The sequence below is a fragment of the Leptonychotes weddellii genome, chromosome 9 (assembly GCF_054177405.1).
Source record: "Leptonychotes weddellii isolate Sample4059 chromosome 9, ASM5417740v2, whole genome shotgun sequence".
NCBI lineage: Eukaryota > Metazoa > Chordata > Mammalia > Carnivora > Phocidae > Leptonychotes > Leptonychotes weddellii.
Genome location: NC_138377.1, coordinates 41,381,535 through 41,401,312, shown reverse-complemented (window position 1 = coordinate 41,401,312; position 19,778 = coordinate 41,381,535). Strand labels below are relative to the sequence as shown.

The 19,778-nt window shown below is 39.4% G+C and overlaps 1 long non-coding RNA gene across 1 annotated transcript in view; it reads right to left on the bottom strand.

Moving 5' to 3' along the window:
* The window catches only part of LOC145723432 (uncharacterized), a 35,912-nt gene extending 18,275 nt beyond the window's left edge, over positions 1–17,637 (bottom strand). The window contains exon 1 of the long non-coding RNA XR_014148484.1: positions 10,688–17,637. This is a non-coding gene — a long non-coding RNA (uncharacterized LOC145723432). The remainder of the gene's footprint in view (positions 1–10,687) is intronic.
* Between the last annotated feature and the right edge of the window lie 2,141 nt (positions 17,638–19,778).

The following is a 19,778-nucleotide window of genomic DNA, read 5'->3' as shown; positions in this document are numbered from 1 at the left end:
CCCCAGTGTATTCTTTAATTCAGCAGATCCACTTTTGTTTCAGGGACATTCTCTTGAGTAGTTTTAATTTGATGGGTTTACTACATCAGGACACCATTTGTCATCACATGAGATCACTTTTATCCAGTCCCCACTATCTACCTCCTTTCTACTAATTTTAATGTCTTAGGTCCTTTTTTTTAAACCTGGGGTTTATTGTGGTTATATCTAGCTTTTGCTCTATGTTGTAATTCAGGTTTTAGCTGTTAAAACTCTGTTCCTTGCTGTTTATCTTTATTCACTAGTTTTGTAATTATGTTGTTTTGTCCTCATTTTTTTCCCAGCTCATTCTACTTTTTCTTCTTTCATCACAGGGTATTTGAGCTCATGTTCTATTTAATTCATGTTCTTAAAATGTTTTGTGGTATAAAGCTTTTGCAGGCAATTCCCTTGTTTCTAGGGTTTTTCTAAGTTGGAACCTCCCTTTATCTATTAGGTTTGTGCTTTTTTTCCCCCTTTCTCTGAATTGTTAAAAAGCAAGTATGTTTGGGGGCGCCTGGGTGGCTCAGTCATTGAGCGTCTGCCTTCGGCTCAGGTCATGATCCCGGGGTCCTGGGATCGAGCCCCACATCGGGCTCCCTGCTCGGCAGGGAGCCTGCTTCTCCCTCTCCCTCTGTCTGCCGCTCTGCCTACTTGTGCTCTCTATCTCTGTTAAATAAATAAATAAAAATCTTAAAAAAAAAAAAAAAAAGCAAGTATGTTTGTAAAATAGTTCTGTAATTTTTTTTTTCCCATTCTGCTCACATTCTATCTAGATTTTATACTTTCTATTTGCTTTGAGTCAGGATTCTTTTTCCTCTATAAATATCCAAAACCGGTTTGTTCCAGTTTGCTTTCCTCTCTATACCACAATCTGAGGGCTGGAAATTTTGGGTCTTCACACTTTTCTGTGATTTGAGGTGATGACAAGGGATGGAGGAGATAAACATCAACCAGGCAATATGTAGTCTTAGAAAGCTTGTGCTCTGCTTTTCTGAAATTTTGTTAAATAGCCTGAATCAGTTCTCTTTCACCCTGTTGGAGTTTGTATCCTCTTCTTGGGGGGTGGTGGGAGGAATACCTTTAGGATTATTTAACAATCAGGATTAATCATTTAAACTGGGATTAAATAATTAGTAATGTGGATGGCTCAAGAGCCTTACTTGACAATTATTTATTGAAATTCATGGCATTTGGTGAAGCCCCCTCCTTGTTTGATTATTGTAGGTAAATATTTGTTTTACTCTTTTAAAAAACTATGTGTTCATTTCATTCATTGGGCATTGGGGTATCATTTTTTATCTGGATTTTTCTAATAGCTTCTGTTTTTTTTTAAATGCTAATAATTTTATTAAATAATTTCAAATTTACAGAAATATTATACGAATAGCCCTTTAAACCATGTGGGAGCAAAGTGCTCTGGAGCTTACTTCCTGCTGTGATAATGAAGAGTCCCCTTAAACACAATCATTTCCTTGAAATAGGAAAGCTGATTTCTTCTTTAATTATATTTGGTCTATTGAGATTAGTAAAAAAAAAAAAAAGAAAAGAAAAGAAAAAAACGTAAGTAGAAAAAAAGTAATACTATGAAGTTAAAGTTTAATAGTTTACTCTTTAATGCCTACTACCTTTGGGACATGAAGAATGGAAACTTTATGCTTTAAATCCTGTGGTCTGACCTTCTTGTCTCCATACCTCTGGTGGGCGCGGGACAGAACACGTTAACTAACAAAATTGATAGGTTTACTAGATTGGTAGATAAGGGTACTGGTAGAGATCTAGTGTGTCTAGATTTGAGCAAGGCATCTGATAAAACCTGTCTTAATACCTGTTGTTTAAGTGGCAGGATGGAGGTGTGTGTACTGGGTGATTAGGCAAGTGGGAGGATATAGCTGGTTAGACAACCATTTCCTGGAGATCAATGTGTGGTCCTCAAACCACAATGATTCCTTCTCACGCTATCCTGTGCAATCCTTTGAGTCTGGAGAATCACAAAAAGCTAGCTTACCAAGTCTGTAGCAGCAGCCCCAGCAGCCTGGGAATGAAAACTAACTAGATGATAGAATTATTCCTTGGAAGTTATTTGCAAGGGATGAACCCAAATTAACAAAATGAAAATTTATGCATAATAGATTATTTATAATTTGGGTTTCCCAGCATCTAAAAGCTTTTCCTATTTGGGAGGAATTCTAAGATGATGATAAGGAAACAGCCCTCTCTTCCACCATGGAAACTAAAATGGCAGCTATCCCCCTGGGAGCACAAGCAAGGACAAGACCTAAGACAGCTGATGAAATGCTGTCACCTGGGACTTTATATCCTGAAGGGTAATGACAAGGCTCAGGTCGATTAGGTGTGCTTCAGGGGTGGCTCTGCAGGCGGAAGGTGGGCGGAGCCTGGAAGGATGGCATGTTTAATGCCAGCAGAATGCAGCACAGGGATGGTAGGTGTCCAGGGGTGGTGAGGCCAGTCTTGGGGCTGTGAGTGCCCTACTGGTAAGTGGCACGTCCTGAGCAGCCTGCTTCTGTGGTGAAAATTCATCTGGGCCTTGCCTCTCTTGGCCTGTCTGATTCATTTCCACCTTTCTTTGATTCTAGGAGCCACGAGATTCAAACTACATTCCATTTCTGCGTAAGGAACCATAGTTGTTTTCTGTTATTTATAATCAAGAACCTTGTCACGTACAACATATCTGAGTTCAGGATCCAAAAATCAACCGAGAAGACCTGGATACTTGGCAATTCATGTGAAAAAGACATAGCGAACTGTGATGTAATGGGTATCAGTAAAAGGGTGTGGCTGGCAGAGGGCTACAAGAGGCAGGACAAAGATGGTCAGAGGCCATCTTATTCAATCTTCTGCTCTTGTTCACTACAACTAGAGTATATTTCCCTGTTCAAAGTGTTTTATTTTAAGGCTGATGGGGACAGATTAAAATATGTACAGTGGAAGAGTGGCCAGGAAGTTGATGTGTCTTTGTATGAGGAGCTGGAGAAATTTAACTTAGAAAAGCCATAGGGAGGACATTCTAGGATTCTTTCAAAATTATGTTACTGCTGAGATAATTTTATAAAAATGTAAGGATACAAAGACAGATGCAAAATGATCTTAAAAATAAAACAACGTCCCCCACACCAATATTGAGCTCTGTGTGTATATCGCAAAAGGCGAAAGAAAGTGAGGGCTGAGAGTTTTCAGATGGGACAAGGATAAGACGTGAGTGTTGTTTGGACACTCACTTCTATCACTAGTAGAATGAACCTTGGAGGGACCATTTCCCAGGCTCCAATCAGACTGACACTTTCCTTTTGGGGGCCCCTTTCCATAGGGTGCAGATATCTTTTACTCCAACAGTGTTCTTAAACTATTGTTTCAGAGACTCCAGATGACTCACCTTTTCCATTGTAGAAGAAATACAAGATCTAAATGTACTGAAATATTCCAAAAGTATCCTATTGTATAATATCATATTCTTGTTCTACCTTCTGGTTTCTCATATCTTCAAATGAGTAGTAAGCCTCAAACCCTGTTCTTTCTGGTAGCTTCATAATAAATCTAAGGCTGCTTCCATCATCAGAGTGTGCCTGAGGATAATGTTGATTATTTGAATTAACTATGTCAAGTATGAAATAATAAATCTTATATATGCATATATTACTTGTGCATTTCTTCTGACTTTTATGTAGAATGTAAGAATTGAAATAATTGAGGATATTTTACATTTTTGAGAAATTAAAACCTCTGAAGGTAATTAAACTCTTTTGCAAGCTTGTATGCAAACTGGTTCTACCACTCCTAGGATCCCCTGGCATCAAGAATTGAGAGAGGTTAGGAGGAAATGAAGGCCTCCTCACCTTCAACTCTCCTTGGCACAGCATCCAGGACCAAGTCTTCTCCCCGGGAATTCAATCAGGGGATTCAATACTGGCAGGGTTTAGAGAGTCAAACAAGAGCTTCATTCAGGCTCCTGAGGGTTGCTACAAGTAATACTGCTGTGAGTATCCTGCTGACTACGGAGCATGCATATTAACCAGCTTAACTTTTGTTCCTTGTTTTTATAGTTATGGCAGATGACCTGGGCTTAGCCATTCCTCCTTCCCTCTGTCCTGTCTTGCAGCACATCTCTCTGCAAAGTCTGATTGAGGCTGGAAGAGTAATCTGTACCAACAGAACAGACTGTGAAGGTAGGGAGGTGGGGAGAAGGGGAGGCATGGTTTATTGAGTATACTCTCTCCAGCACCTAGGACAGTCAAAGCACATAGTAAAGGACTGCTGGATTGAATTGAACTAAAAGGAATGAAACTACCTGGTTCATAATACCAAAACCACACACAGACAAGGAATACTTGCTAGGTATCTAAACAAATTAATAGATAAGGCAACTTTTTGGCAGGGAGAGAAGCGGGGGATGTATTTTTCCTTGATTTTTATATTATAGCTTGACCCATTGCACAATCATTTAAGAAATAAAGGAACAGAGGAATGCCATTTTAAAGAAAGTCAATAAAAACAGCATCCTTTTAACTCATATTAGGTTTGTCATATTGGGTTTGTTTCTTAGGAAAAATGAATTGTCAACAATTCCAAAATAAAAAATCACAAGACAGTTAAGTTTATAATGATATTTATCTAGAAGAAAAAAAGAGTTAAGGACTTCATTACATTTCTCCTCTCTAAAATGTAATTCCCTCTCTCTCTCTTCCCCTCTCTCTTTTATAATTCTTTATATAGGGGGAGCAATAGAAATGGCATATTAATTTTTATTTATTTAAACAGTTTCCAAAATGCTATCTATGCAGGAATTGGCATTATTACACTCAATACAAAAGGAAGGAAGGCATAAAGATAAAGAATTAGAAAACAGAGAAATGGTAGTACTGGTAAATAAATCTGAAAACCAACAAAATTAATAATTAACCCTTTTTTTTAATGGAGAAAACGCACATACTAAAAATAGGAAATGGAAATAGATTAATAACCACATACATGGGAGAAATTAAAAGACTTCTAAAAGCTGATTTTGCTCAGCTCTATGCAAATAAAAAATTCTAAATGCACAAAATGGATGAATTTCTAGTAAAATATTAATTGCCAATGTTGTCCCCAGAAGAGATAGACAATCAAAACACAGCAATTACTGAGAGAAATATGGAGAGTTGTTAATCTCCCTACCAAGAGTAAACAAATAAATAATGCCCTAGTCACAGATGATTTTACTAGTAAATTCTACTCGCTTTTAAGTAACAGATGACAGCAACTGTTTTAGAGTATGCAGAAAAGAAGAAAAACCTCCAGATCCTCATGATGAAACCAGGCTATAACTGATACCAAAACTCAACAAAAGCAACACAAAAAATAAACTACAGATCAAAAGTACATATGAATATCAATGCACAGGCTCCAAAGAGTGTATTAACAAACAGATTCAACACAAAAAAGAATAGCACACGTTGGTAAAGTAAGATTTATGTAAGGAATGCAAAGATGATTCCATCTTAAGAACTATGTCTGTATAACTCACCATGTCAGTGTTTAAAAAGAGAAAAATCATAGGGTTATCTCCATAAATGCTAAAAAAGCACTTGAAAACTTCAACCATTCTTGATTAACATACTTAATAAAGTAGGAATAATCACTTTATATCACACACATACGATATAACCAGAAAGCTTATGCTGCAGAGAGAACTACTAGCATGTCACCCTCACCACTATACCCAACCATCATCATCCTGAAGGTAAGAGCCTACACAATTAGATGAGAGAAATAAGTAAGAGGTATAACAATGAGATTGTAAAGATAGAGTTAATATTAATCATTATCTATCGGCAATATGATTTTACAGCTGAAAAGCCCAAGAAAATGACCTGAAAAAGTATGACAAACAACAGGAGTATTCACTACGGTAATTATGAATAAAGTAAACATAAAAGAATCATTAGCATTGCCATTAGGAAAGCTATATGAGATTGCCAATATTTCACCTCTTTTGACTTACAGAAATAGCAATTTCATATGGGTCAGCCTAATATATATGAAGATGCCGTATATAATGGCCACAAAAAAGACAAAATAGTTCAGGATAAAATTAAGAAATGTTCACAATTCATACAAAGAAAACTTTCTAAAATTCTTGAATGGATTTCTGTATCTTCCCAATTAATCTAGAAATTTAACATAGTATCAATGAAAACACCAAAAGAAATTTTTTACAAGTAGAAAAACTGACTTTAGAGTTCTTATTGGAAAGCAAAAAAACCTTCAAAGTTAGAGCTAAGAAACTTACTTAAAAACAAAAAAGGAGAATAATGGGGGAAAACCAACTCTACAAGATAGTGTAACATAAAACTGCATCTAAACAGGTGCTTTGTGACCGAAGCTGTAGGGGCCCAGCGCAGGCTGTCCTCCGATGTACCGCAATAGCGCACTGATCATTTTGAATTGAATCTATCTGGGAAACAACCAGGACAAGGACACTCAGACCCTCCTCTGTCCCCATGAAAGCAGAAAACAAATCTCCCTTATGAAAAACAGCTTCCCTGTGCTAAGAATTAAAAAGACTTCCTTATCAGCAGAAATAGGGACGTTAAAGCTGCAAAAGCTCTAAGTAAGTCTTGCTACTTTTTCACTAATTTACTTCCTCAGCCTAAATTCTGTTTAGAATTCCTTACTAATTAAAGCTCTCAAATGCCTGTTTTCCTTAACCTGTAAATTCCTCACAAATCTATTGTCCCTTTGTCTAAAATGTATAAAAACTGCCTGCCTTAGTCATTTCTTTGGGTTTCGATTTCATTATTGGGCCTCTTTTTGCACATAACAAAAATTTGGTTTTTCCTTCTATTAACCTGTCTCAGTTAAATTAATTCTTAGTCCATCTGGAAGACCTTGAGGGTAGATGAAGAATTTTCCCTCACCGTCAAAGTCAGTGGAATAGATTCCAGAATCCAGAAATAGCCTTGTGAAGAATTTTAGCATGATGGAAAGTGGCTTTTTAATTGAATAGGGAAAGGATTGATTATTCAATAAAAAATGTCTAGACAGTTAACTGAGTGACTATGTAAAAAAAAAACAAACTTCCCTCTATATCTCAGAATAAATTTGAGATAGATCAACAGACATAAATGGTAACAAATGAGTCCATGAGAGTACGAGAAAAAACCATGGAAACATTTTTATGAGTAAATTCTTAGGAGGAATTTAGGGAGTTCTTTGGAGGAAGCAAGTATTTTAAAGATCTCAGGAGAAATGAGAGGTCTTAAAAAGTCTAATTTCCTGACCAAGAGCTGGAGATTGGGTTAGGTGAAACCTCTGAAACTCTCTTCTTAGAGGAAGGAGTGGGGAATTCCAAGTACTCCCCTTGTGCCTGCTAATGCTTTTGATGTAGTAAGTGTACTGGTCTATTTCACAATCTCACTGTGCAGGTCTTGAGTGGAGGGAGGAGGCATAACCCAGATGTCAGCTGGATTACTTTCCTTTGAAATTCAAAGGAAATTAGCTTGAGCTTCTATGTTCTTCCTTAAGGAAATTTGGTCAATTTATGTATTTTCCAATCCCCTCGGGATTTGGAGAATTTATTTCATTTATTTGCTGGTTTGCCTAACTGTGTACCCGTGTGCTGTTAGTATTGTGCTTTGCTTTGTCCCCACGGGAGGAATAGCAGCCCTTCCCCCCACCCCTTACCTTATCATTTGTGTAGGGCATTTACATATGGAGCAGACTTTACGTAAGTTGGCTTGGTTTTCCTTTCCCTTTGACACCTTCTTCGCATAGTCTCACCTTAAATTTAACAGGGCTCTTGGGGCTCTTTATGCATCAGTTCAGTTTTCTTTACATGCAGAACTATTTTGATCTTTTCCAGGCTTCCTTTGTGTATCCCAAAACTCACTGGTATGTTTTGCAAAACAATGGCTCATCTAAGAGAATGTGCACCTTGAGCCTGCCAGCAGTAATAGTGCTAGCAAAGACTTTTCTTTTTGGCCTCTGTGTGAAGTAGGGGGCTGATATTTCCTCACTGGTAGGAGCTACTATCCTGTTGTCCTTAGAAGGCAGAAGGGGCTACAGTCAGTTTTGGTCTTACATGATTTCCTTCTTCTCCACCATGGAAGGGACCAGATTTCATAGCCATCTGAGTTACATTCTCCCCCTTGCCTAACATTAGTCACTACATAAAAGAAACAAGAAACAGTCCAAAGTTAAAAGAGTACAAAATGATAAACTCATTTATGGAGTTCCTAGGTCCTGTGAGAAAGTGCTCAATCTAAGTCCCATTGAGCATATTTAAATACTATTCCCAAAGTGTTTGGACCACTCAAAAGCCAGGATTCATGGGCAAGCGTTACGATTTTTAAAGTTATTAAGTTATTAGGCTGACTTAAAGCCACCACTTAGTTACTGAAGCTCTTTCAGAACACTGAGACATATAGTTAAACTATCCTTTTAAGAGATTCTGACCCTTTATTCCTCTAAATGTCTGGGTAAGACATTTCTTTCTTGTTTCCTACATTCTAAATCTTCCAGTGTCCACCTCTGGAATAATCATATTTATATTGTTCAATACCCTGAAAAGAATAAGAAACATTTATATTCTATGGTATTTAGACTGTGGTATGTAAATCTATCAGAAGTTATTTTTCGTATTATTTTATTTCTGCTATCAGTGTTACACTGTTTGTTGTTTTTCTTTTTTTTTTTTTTAAAGATTTTTATTTATTTATTTGACAGAGAGATAGCGAGAGCAGGAACACAAGCAGGGGGAGTGGGAGAGGGAGAAGCAGGCTTCCTGCCGAGCAGGGAGCCCGATGTGGGACTCGATCCCAGGACCCTGGGATCATGACCTGAGCCGAAGGCAGACGCTTAACAACTGAGCCACCCAGGCGCCCTGTTTGTTGTTTCTTAACAAATAAAAAGCCCCACGCTTTTGGGTTGGTAACTTATGGACACAATTAAAAAGTCAAAAGACACAAAATATATAGCCTAAAAGTGAAGTCTCTCCCGCTCTGTCCCTCACTTACTCTCTTTTGCGGAGGAAACCACTAGGACTAGTTTCTTTTTTTTTTTTTGTTAATTTTATTATGTTATGTTAGTCACCATACAATACATCATTGGTTTTTGATGTGGTGATCCACGATCCATTGTTTTCGTATAACACCCAGTGCTCCATGCAGTACCTGCCCTCCTTAATACCCATCACCGGGCTAACCAATCCCCCCTCCCTCCTCCCCTCTAAAACCCTGTTTGTTTCTCAGAGTCCATAGTCTCTCATGGTTCATCTCTCCCTCCGATTCCCACCCCTTCATTTTTCCCTTCCTTCTCCTAATGTCCTCCATGCTATTCCTTATGTTCCACAAATAAGTGAAACCATATGATAATTGACTTTCTCTGCTTGACTTATTTCACTTAGCATAATCTCCTCCAGTCCCATCCATGTTGATGTAAAGTTGGGTATTCATCTTTTCTGATGGCTGAGTAATATTCCATTGTATATATGGACCACATCTTCTTTATCCATTCATCTGTTGAAGGGCTAGGACTAGTTTCTTATCCGAAAGATAGACTTTCCCCCCTCCCCAAGTATACATTCTATACACTACACATTCCACATTCCATGTTCTATACACACTGCTCTGCATTTTGGTTTTCACTTAACCATATAGCTTGGGGATTGTTCCAGATCTGCACAAACAGGATTGCCTTATCTTTATCTTTATGCTGCATATCATTCCACTTTATGAAAGAATCATCATTTAATCCAAATCAATGGACACCTACATTGCTTCTAATTTTTAGTTCTCACCAACATTTCTGCAATGAATTACTTTATACGTAGGTCATTTTGCATATAAGAGAATATTTGAAGGGTAAATTAGTAAAAGCAAATTGCTGAGTTAAAGGGTATGAGTATTCTCAATTTTGATAGCTATTGCCAAATTGCTCTCTAAAGGGGTTGTGCCTATTCATGTTTCCACCAGCAAATATTTGAAAATACCTGTTTGCTAGTGCCCTGACCATCAGAGAATGTTAATTTTTTTGGTTATTTTTTTCACCTTTTTTTTTTTTTTTGCTGTCAATCTTATAGGTGAAAAGTGTATGTCATACTTTTAGACTCTTCTCACTGAATGATTCAAAATGTCTTCTTTTTTTTTTTTTTTTTTTTTTTAAAGATTTTATTTATTTATTCATGAGAGACAGAGAGAGAGACAGAGGCAGAGGGAGAAGCAGGCCCCCCGCGGAGCAGGGAGCCCGATGCGGGACTCGATCCCAGGACTCTGGGATCATGACCTGAGCCGAAGGCAGACGCTTAACCGACTGAGCCACCCAGGCGTCCCAGAATGTCTTCTTTATCATATACTAAATTTGTCTATTTGATGCATTTCTGGGCTTTCTGGTTTATCTTACTGGTCTCTCTTCTCTCTTCATACACTCTTACTACAGTTTTGATCACAGTAGATTTAGAGTGTTTTACTTTATTGTAGGTCTAATTACCCTTATTGCTGCTCTCTTTTTCCCTAAGAAATTTCCTGGCTGTTTTTATTTTTTTCTCTATGAATTTGAGAAATAAGTTTGTTTTGCTTCAAAAAAAATCCTGTTGCATTTTTTACTGAGACTACATTACATCAATAAACTATTTAGGGATACTACTACTTTTTAAGGTTTATCATTGCAGGCTTACCATTTCTTACCAGTACCTTTTGAGGCATGTCTTCCTGAAGCTCATAACAATGTCTTAAATATTTTCTTGTTAATTCTTCACAGCATCTTTGGAAATAGCAGGGAAGATAGAAGATAAGGGATTAGCCCAAGATTACATATGATAAAAAGTCCTAATCCAGTATTATATCTACTTTTTGGTAATGCCTCACCACCAGATTTTACACAAATTCAAAAACAAAATAAACTTTTCTACCAAGGATTAAATTTTCCTATTGCGAAAAACCAGCAATGTGCAAGAACAATTCAGCAATGTATTTCTTGTGTGATGATCTGTGGCCAAGCACAGAATGCATTCCTATCATGGAGTAACAATTTCAAAAGAATTTTGAAACCAGAGTTGGCTTGGATACTGTACAATGACACCCAGGATCTTGGCTTACTTCCCAGATTTCCCCTTTTTGGTTTTCTAGCAAGTTTGGTCATGCCTGGGAATTTGCTGAATATGGTACTTAGATCAGTGACTTCCTGAATGTGACATTGGGATCAATGGCATTTGTCTGCCCAAGGATTTTTGGAGTATAATTTTTAGACTACTGCAGTTATAAATAAGTCCTTTAGTGAACTGGTGCTCAGTTGCAAGGGTGCAAAGAGGAAGGACAGTTTGTGAATTGATTATGGAAGGCAAAGATCTTGAGAGAGAATGTTCTCTTGTGAATACTGAGTTACATACCTGGACACACTGGTGTTCCAGCTGGAGGATCTTCAAGTCCTTAAATAAATATCAAATGGATTTAAAAGCTATCTTTAATGCCACCTTTGACAAATGTCCACTTAGTAAAGGTCAGCCAAGACTTGATAAACAGTTGATTATCTGCAACACTTCCTACCATCACCCTGGCTCAGTTAACATGGGGAGAGTTGACAAAGAGCCTGCCTGAGTTACTGAATTACTTAGGACACAAGCACGTGTTGACATATATCTGAGTGTATTTTTAGATTACATTTCCAAAACAATTATCGTTTTCATCATTTTGTTTCAGTCAGCACTGTTCTCAATGCCATGTATAATTACGAGCTGACTTATGTAAAATATTTTAAAAATGTATAGTAGTATGATATACATACCTAGATAACATCTGAGATTATTTGCCACCACCTAAATGAGAACATTCTTTAGCTTGGCCCTCTAAAACAAAAAGACTACTGTGTTCTAAACTAGAATGTTATGCAAGAATCTGAATAGCATAGTTTACTGAATGCTCAGCCTGTTTAGTGACATACCAGAGTAGGACAAAGGCTAACAGCAAAAACATGGGGCAAGTTTTAAGCAATGAACTTAAAGGTATATGGATGATGAAATATTTAATTACCAGGGCAGAGACCAGGTTGTAAAATCTAGCTAATGAAAGTATAAAGATGAGTTATTAATGGGATAGCTGTTTAATTAGATGATTCACTGGTTTGTTAAACAGTAAGAGTGTTGCCAAAATCACAAGATTAGACCTCTTTGAACAAAGAATGGTGATGGTGTGATGATGTCATATATCACTTGCCTTTTAGTCCCATTATCATGGCAACACCTTAGGCTATAAATATGAACTATTTAGACATGAGAAATAAATAAGAGGTGAGGCAAAATCGGCAACCAAAGGAAATTGTTATGGTAAATTAGGGACATGGCATATGAAGTTAGGAAAGCATTTACAAGTCTAGGAAAATGACAATACAAATTTCATGATTCTCCTTAGATTAATAGAATTTATCTCAACCAAGTCATACATGGAATGCTTTTACAAACATGACTGTGCTCCTGAATCTTGAAATTTGCCTTCAGTATTATTAAACTCTGTGGTTATAGAACTCAACACATCTCAGGTGAGTGGAAGTCTGAGTCTGTCAAGCCTCTCAGAGAAATGTAAAACATGATTTAAACTCAAGGGAATTCCTTTTTTTTTTTTTTTTTTAAGATTTTTAAGTAATCTCTACACCCATCATAGTGTAGAGCTTGAACTCATGACCCCAAGATCAAGAGTCACATGATCTTCTGACCCAAGCCAGCCAGGTGCCCCCCTAGTTCCTTTTATTTATTTATTCTTTTAAAAATATTTTGAGATGCCTGGGTGGCTCAGTCGGTTAAGTGTCTGCCTTCAGCTCAGGTCATGATCACCGAGGTCATGGGGTCGAATCCCGAATCAGGCTCCTTGCTCAGCAGGGAGCCTGCTTCTCCCTCTGCCCCCACCTCCGGCTCGTGGTCTCTCTCTCTCTCTCACTCTCTCTCTCAAATAAATAAAATCTTAAAAAAAAAAATTTATCTCTTTGAGAGAGAGAGAGAGAGAGAGAGAGCTCAAGCGCGCAGGAGCAGGGGAAGGGCTGAAGGAGAGGGAGAAGCAGAGTCCCCACTGAGCAGGGAGCCTGACCAGGGCTCAATCCCAGGACCCTGAGATCATGACCTGAGCCAAAGGCAGATGCTTAACCAAATGAGCCACACAGGCGCCCCCCTGTAGGTCCTTCTAATGACAATTTTTTATTAAGGATTTATGGACTTCTTAGGGACCTCTGTACAGCTAAGAACCTAAGTGCCTATATCTATAAACATTATTCACTACAGAAAGAGAACAAGAAACAATTCAAGGGTAAAAAAACCCAACAAATTCATTATGGAGTTCTTAGGTCCTGTGAGAAAGTGCTCAATCTAAATCTTGTCCAGCAGGATTGTTGCAATATATCCTGTATAACCGTCTGAAAGATTTCAGGGTCTGAATTCTGGAAAAGACTTAACACCATTAAAAAATGTGGTTCCAGGATGATTATGACAAATTACAATACAGGTTATTTTCAGCTTGCTTAAACCTAGGGTATCTGGATTGACCATTCACAGGATGATTTTATTCCTAGGTAAGAATATTTAGCTTTTGTATGTATTGAAAGAAATACAGGTAAGACTATACTCACTGAGCAACCCACTTGTCAAGACATCCGCCTTCCTACTTATAGCCCTGAAGAAGGCAAAGTAGGATGCGATCACCTTGGTTTATTTTTCTCGTGAAATAATGCTCTTTTCTTTTTTCTTTTTTTTATTTTTTAAAGATTTTATTTATTTATTTGAGAGAGAGAATGAGATAGAGAGAGCATGAGAGGGAGGAGGGTCAGAGGGAGAAGCAGGCTCCCCGCTGAGCAGAGAGCCCAATGTGGGACTCGATCCCGGGACTCCAGGATCATGACCTGAGCCGAAGGCAGTCGCTTAACCAACTGAGCCACCCAGGCGTCCCAATAATGCTCTTTTCTAACCCACTTGCAAGCACTGTGGTTAATTTTACCAGCAATCAAGGCCACAAGCAGGGGAGTAAGCTAGAATTTCGACTGAGTCATGATTCCCAGGCCTCTTCCTATAGATACTTGTGCGGAGTCTGGTTCTGAGGCCCATCTGGAATGCTTTCCCACACATCATGCCGGGCAAGGCAGCAGAACACAGGTTTCAGCATCTCTACGATGCGGCTCCATCATCTTGTGGCTACGTGACGGGGTCTGGTTACCCAAACCTTTGTGTCTTGGTCTCCTTGCGGGAAAATAAGGCCTAACAACAGTGTTCGTCTACCTCATAGAGGTATCGTGAACATTAAATGAGGGAATACATCTAAGGCATCTAGAATGGTGCCAGGTAGATGGTAACAATGATTGTATATAAAAGCCACTCAAGTGAAGATTTAATAAACAGCATGCTGTAAGCTTCCCCACCCCTGGATATAGACATATCCTTCAATCGTTTTACAGTTGAGGGGGGCAAATGAGCAGAGAAAACTTTGAAACAGGTAGCAAATCTTTACAACCACAGATCTAGATGAGAAAAATTCCCAGGTTTTATTGGGTCAGAAACAGGTGTTCTCCAATTTGGCATTACCCTGAGGCACCAGCTCCGACAGCCCCCCAACAAGGTGCCCCAGTTGTCCCCATAGCCTGAGAACTTTCCACTGGCCCTACCTGTGGGAATGCTTCTCTCCCAGACCAGTTCTTCCCCTTCTTTAGGGGCATCTTTAGTACACATGCTCAGGCGACCACCAGAGGTAACGTTTTGTGTAAGCATTGACCTTGGGGTGCCTTTAAACATAGGGACAAACTTTAGCTCCCCAAAAAGTTATAGTCCCAAAGTTAATAGTTAGTTGAAACTTGGGAATATACTTCCTTCTTTATAAATATTGAGGCAAAATGTTCTAGTCTCTCACAAAAACAGATTAATTGACCAACTACCATTTCTCATGAACTGCATCTTCTTCTCCTTTGTTTTCCCTTCCACTATGTTTCAGTTGCTGTGAGGGTAAATCCTAAGTTAATCTCTGGTAGAGAGAGAAACACTCTGCAGCTGGAAGTAATTGGGAAAGCACTGGGGATTTTTTTTCTCCCTATCATGAATTCAGTGATTATTGACTTCAAAATAACAGTTCAATAAATGGGAAAAAAAAAAAAAAAAGAACCCATTCCAGGGTGAGGGGATGGCAAGTACAAAGGAAGAGAGATGTGAACATGCACCGTTAAGTTTAGGGAAGAGCATATGGTGAGAAGGAAAATAGTTCTTGGTCTCTGTAGGAAACTGTCACTGAGTTACCATGGGGCACAAGTTGGGGAGTGCCTATAATTATATCTAGCTGGCCACTTTTGTTTGGCACAGGTTAATACAACCATCTTTTAAAATAGTATGCTCAAGTTCTATTTTCAACTTCATCCTGACATACACTTCTGCCACACCCTAAGAGCTTTTCATTTTGCTTTTTTTGGTTGTGGAAAAAGCAAGGTCCCTTTTGTCTGAGCCTCTTGGTTCTAGGTCGGGTTTGCCTTTCCTCAAGGCTTTTCCCAATTCAGCAATTCCCATGAATTTTGGTCCAATAATTTTCCTACTAGAATGTAAACTCCATGAAAGCACGAATTTTTGTATTTTAAAATTCATTGTTATTCCTAGTTCTTAGAATAGATCTTGGTACACAGTACCAGTCTAGACATAATTCAAAACATTTAAGCACCTATGATGTGGTGCCCTATGGAGGGTCCAATGCTACCTTTTAAGAGCTTGCAAACGAGGAAAAGAGATGTGTAATCAAACTCCAAATCAAGGCAGAATGAAACCAGTGCAACTATTGAGGTATATATTGTTAATGGGGGGTGCTGTGGACTGAACATGTCTCTCCCCCACATTCATATGCTGAGACCTAATCCTCAGTGTGAGAGAGTTTAGAGGGGCCTTTGGGAAGAGGTTAGGTCATGGGATAGAACCTTCACGACTGGGATTAGTGCCCTTATAAAAGAGATTCCCAGAGAGCCCTTGTGAAGGTACAGCGAGAAGACAGTTGTGAGGAACAAGCCCTCACTAGATACCGAATCTGCTGGTGTCATGAGCTTGGGCTTCTTAGCTTCCAGAACGGTGAGAGATGTTTATACGGCATCCGGGTTATGCTATTTTTGCTACAGCGGTCCAAAAAGACGAAGACATGGTGCTCACATGCAGTAATTAATTTCAACCAGAGGATTGAGGAAAAGCTTCATAAGACATTGTCCCCGAAGACAGAGTTTCCATTAGGGATGTGGAGGTTATTTTTGGTCAAGTGGTTATTAGTTTGGATTCTTCCGTTTCCAAGAGATAGAAACCCATCTCAAAACAGCTTACACAAATATAAGGGAGGTGTGACTGGGAAATCTGGGGGTGGCACTTGCTTCAGCTCTTCCGGAACTCTTGACCCTGCTTATGTGTGTAGGCTTCCTTTCCTTCCATAGCAGATAGACATAATCCACGTTGCAGGGGAAGGGGGGGAGTTTGGCCACAGATCGCTCCATGCTCATATCACACTGGATTGTATTTAATAGCCATAGAAGGCTAATAAGATCCCACGGAAAGCCTCTGCTCAGTCTAGTTTGGGTCATGTGCCTATCTCCAGGCTAATCACTGTAGCTCATGGAGTGGGTAGTATGCCCACCACGTGGCCAAGGTACAGATAGTGCTATGATGGAGCTGTGTTAATAGGGGCTCATACAAAGCAGAAAATAATTTTAACCAGAGATAGGAAAAGTTGCAAGACTTTTGTAGGATTGGCAGCTCTATTAGGACCATATAGAAGTGGGCAGGGCTAGGGCAGTACTTCCTAAGAAGATAGGAGAGGAGAGGACCCCCAAAGAGGAGAAATAAAATGCTGGGCTCTACTCCCCCTTTCCCAGAAACAGCCTCTGGGCTAACTCCTCTGGAATGTCTAAGCTGTCAGGCTCTCATGACCATGGACTTCTTCCAGTCCCATTTGCTTTTTCTTTCTCCAGTCCACATACTATCTCGCCTCAAGTCTAGATGCAGTCCTGACATCCTGGTCACTTGTTTCCCAATCTAAGGTCAATACCCCATTAGGGAATTGCTTTTGTCCAGCACTGAAATTCCTGGATTCTTACAAAATAACATCTAAAGTCTTATTTTTCAGTCACTCAGGCACCAAAGGAGGGGGGTGGGAATTGGAAATGTACTACCAGTTGGTGGCTAATCTGCATGGGTAATCGGGTTAATTTTTTTTTTTTTTTAAGATTTTATTTATTTGACACAGAGAGATTGAACACAAGCAGGGGGAGTGGGAGGCAGAGGCAGAGGGAGAAGCAGGCTCCTCACAGAGAAGGGAGTGCCTGATGTGGAACTCGATCCCAAGACTCCGGGATCATGACCTGAGCCGAAGGCAGTTGCTTAACCAACGGAGCCACACAAGTGCCCTCGGGGTTAATTTTCTATCGCTTATCACATATTCAGATTAGCCTGAAAGCTTGAGAACTATGGTCATCTTTTGAACCCTGGGACGATAAGCTGTGAATGGATTATACTGTACAAGATCTGAACGTGCCAATTTTTTTTCTATACGTGTTCTTGAAGGAGCCAGTGTGCCCCTGTGGCCACCAACCCTCCTAGTAGGAGGTGGTATTGTGGCCATAGCTCATGAATGTGTAGATTTTTTTTTTTTTAAAGATTTTATTTATTTATTTGAGAGAGAGAGAATGAGGGAGAGAGCGAGTACATGAGAGGGGGGAGGGTCAGAGGGAGAAGCAGACTCCCCGCCGAGCAGGGAGCCCGATGCGGGACTCGATCCCGGGACTCTAGGATCATGACCTGAGCCGAAGGCAGTCGCTTAACCAACTGAGCCACCCAGGCGCCCGAATGTGTAGATTTTAATATCTTTCACTCTTCATAAACTTTTGGGGAAGATTACCATAAACTGTATAGGATCAGGAGGATTATGTTCCTAAGAATGCTTAGAACAGCCTACTCTTTCAGGTTACTATAGGGCATAATTGCTTGCTCCTGGTGAATGAGATAATGAATGGATCGATTCAGCTAGAGAAACTGTGTAATCCAGGAGCAAACTACATTTACACCTCACTTCCTTGAAATTATTAAATGTGCATGCACTAACTCCAGCTGTGAAAAATCAACACTGAACACTTCTAAAATGAGGGTTTTTTGCCATCCAAGCGGATCACTGCAGAGATAAAAACGGGAATAATGCTTCAGTAAAAACTGAAGTTTCTGAGAAAATTAACCTTGACTATTGAAAATGAGAGGAAAGAAAGGAAAAAGAAAAAGGCCACCTTCTAAGAGTTGTTACGGCAGCCACTGCATTTCGTACTGTCAGGGAGAGCGGGCAAACATCAGAAGAGGTCACAGAAGCTGAAGAAAGGGTCTCAGGAGAGTCACGGTGCCAGGGCTCCTGAGAAGTATACCCAGTGGCAGAGAGCAAAAAGCTCCCCAGACTCTTACTTGCAGAGTGTGGATTTATTATGACAGCCTCAGGACCAAAAATGGTTTTATTTTTCTATGACAGAGCTCACAGGGAATCAAAGACTTTCAGAGATCAAGCAGAGAAGGTGGTGTGTGTAGGTGTAGTCAAGGGAAGGTAGGAATGATGCTCACAGACACTCGATGTTTTCCAGGAGAAAGCATTAAAGGTGAAGAGTTAATACACTTGTTTTTCATCTTACTCCAACAGCAGACCAGATGTAATCTTTCTAAAGAGTGACTTCCCAAAGTATCCTGATAACTGTAGGGTGGGGAGGAAGCAAGTTGCACCCTGTTACAAATAAATGAAAAACCATAAGGTGACAGACAATACTAAGCACACTCCCACCCTTATTCAAACACAAAGGCAGAGGAAAAGTTCATGCTATCTGCCAAGAGATTTTTGGAGAAAAGAAGCATGCACACACACACACACACACAACATATACAGCAGCAGTAGCAAAAATTCTTCTGTTCTCCAGTACTTAAATTAAAAAACTTCCATTAGTTAACCTATGTTGGAACAGTTTTAGAAGGGACCTGCTTGTCATGAATTGATAAAAGGCCAACATACAAACATTAAGGGAGTGAAAGGAATATCAAACATTATTTAACACTGTGCAACCTCCCTACCAAATTTGCATTTGTCTCCAGAATGGAAAACTAGTATGTTCCTGGTGTACCTTTTTTTTCTTATTTTGTTTTTTTTCTTGAGTATGTTGAGTCTGAGACAAGAAAGGCCCTCTGTTCTGATCCGGTAGGGCACTCTTTCATAAGGGCCTTGGAAACAAAGGAGACCAACTGGGGAACTCAAGCCTGGAGCCATTTGTCAAGAGCTTGCAGCCCGTAAAGCATCAGGTTACGCAAGAGGGCTGTGGGTGGGGCCGGGAGGAGGCACAAAAAATGGAGAGGGAGTTTCTGCCCTTCAGGAGTTGCCGATCTCCTAGGGGAAGGAAACAGGTAGTGTGGCCTAAGACGTCGCTGGGAATGGGGGTGGGGACTAGGTTCTAATTCTGACTCTGTCATTGGCTGGCCATGTGATCTTACAGGGTGGGAGTGGTCACTTGTCAAATGAAATAACATGAAGGGGCAGATCTCTGTAAAATGGAGTAGTTAAATAATGTGATCATTTCTCTAAGTACATTCCAATTAAAAAAAAAATCTGGTTAAATAAATTTGGAAAAACTTCCCTTCCTGAACCCCCACAGTACCAGATCGATTCTTACTACATTTAGTGTATCAAAGGCTCCCAAAGTCCTGTTGTAAAAGATTCTTTTAAATTTGGCATTTCCCAAACTTATTTTCTGAAAAAACATCTGCTGAC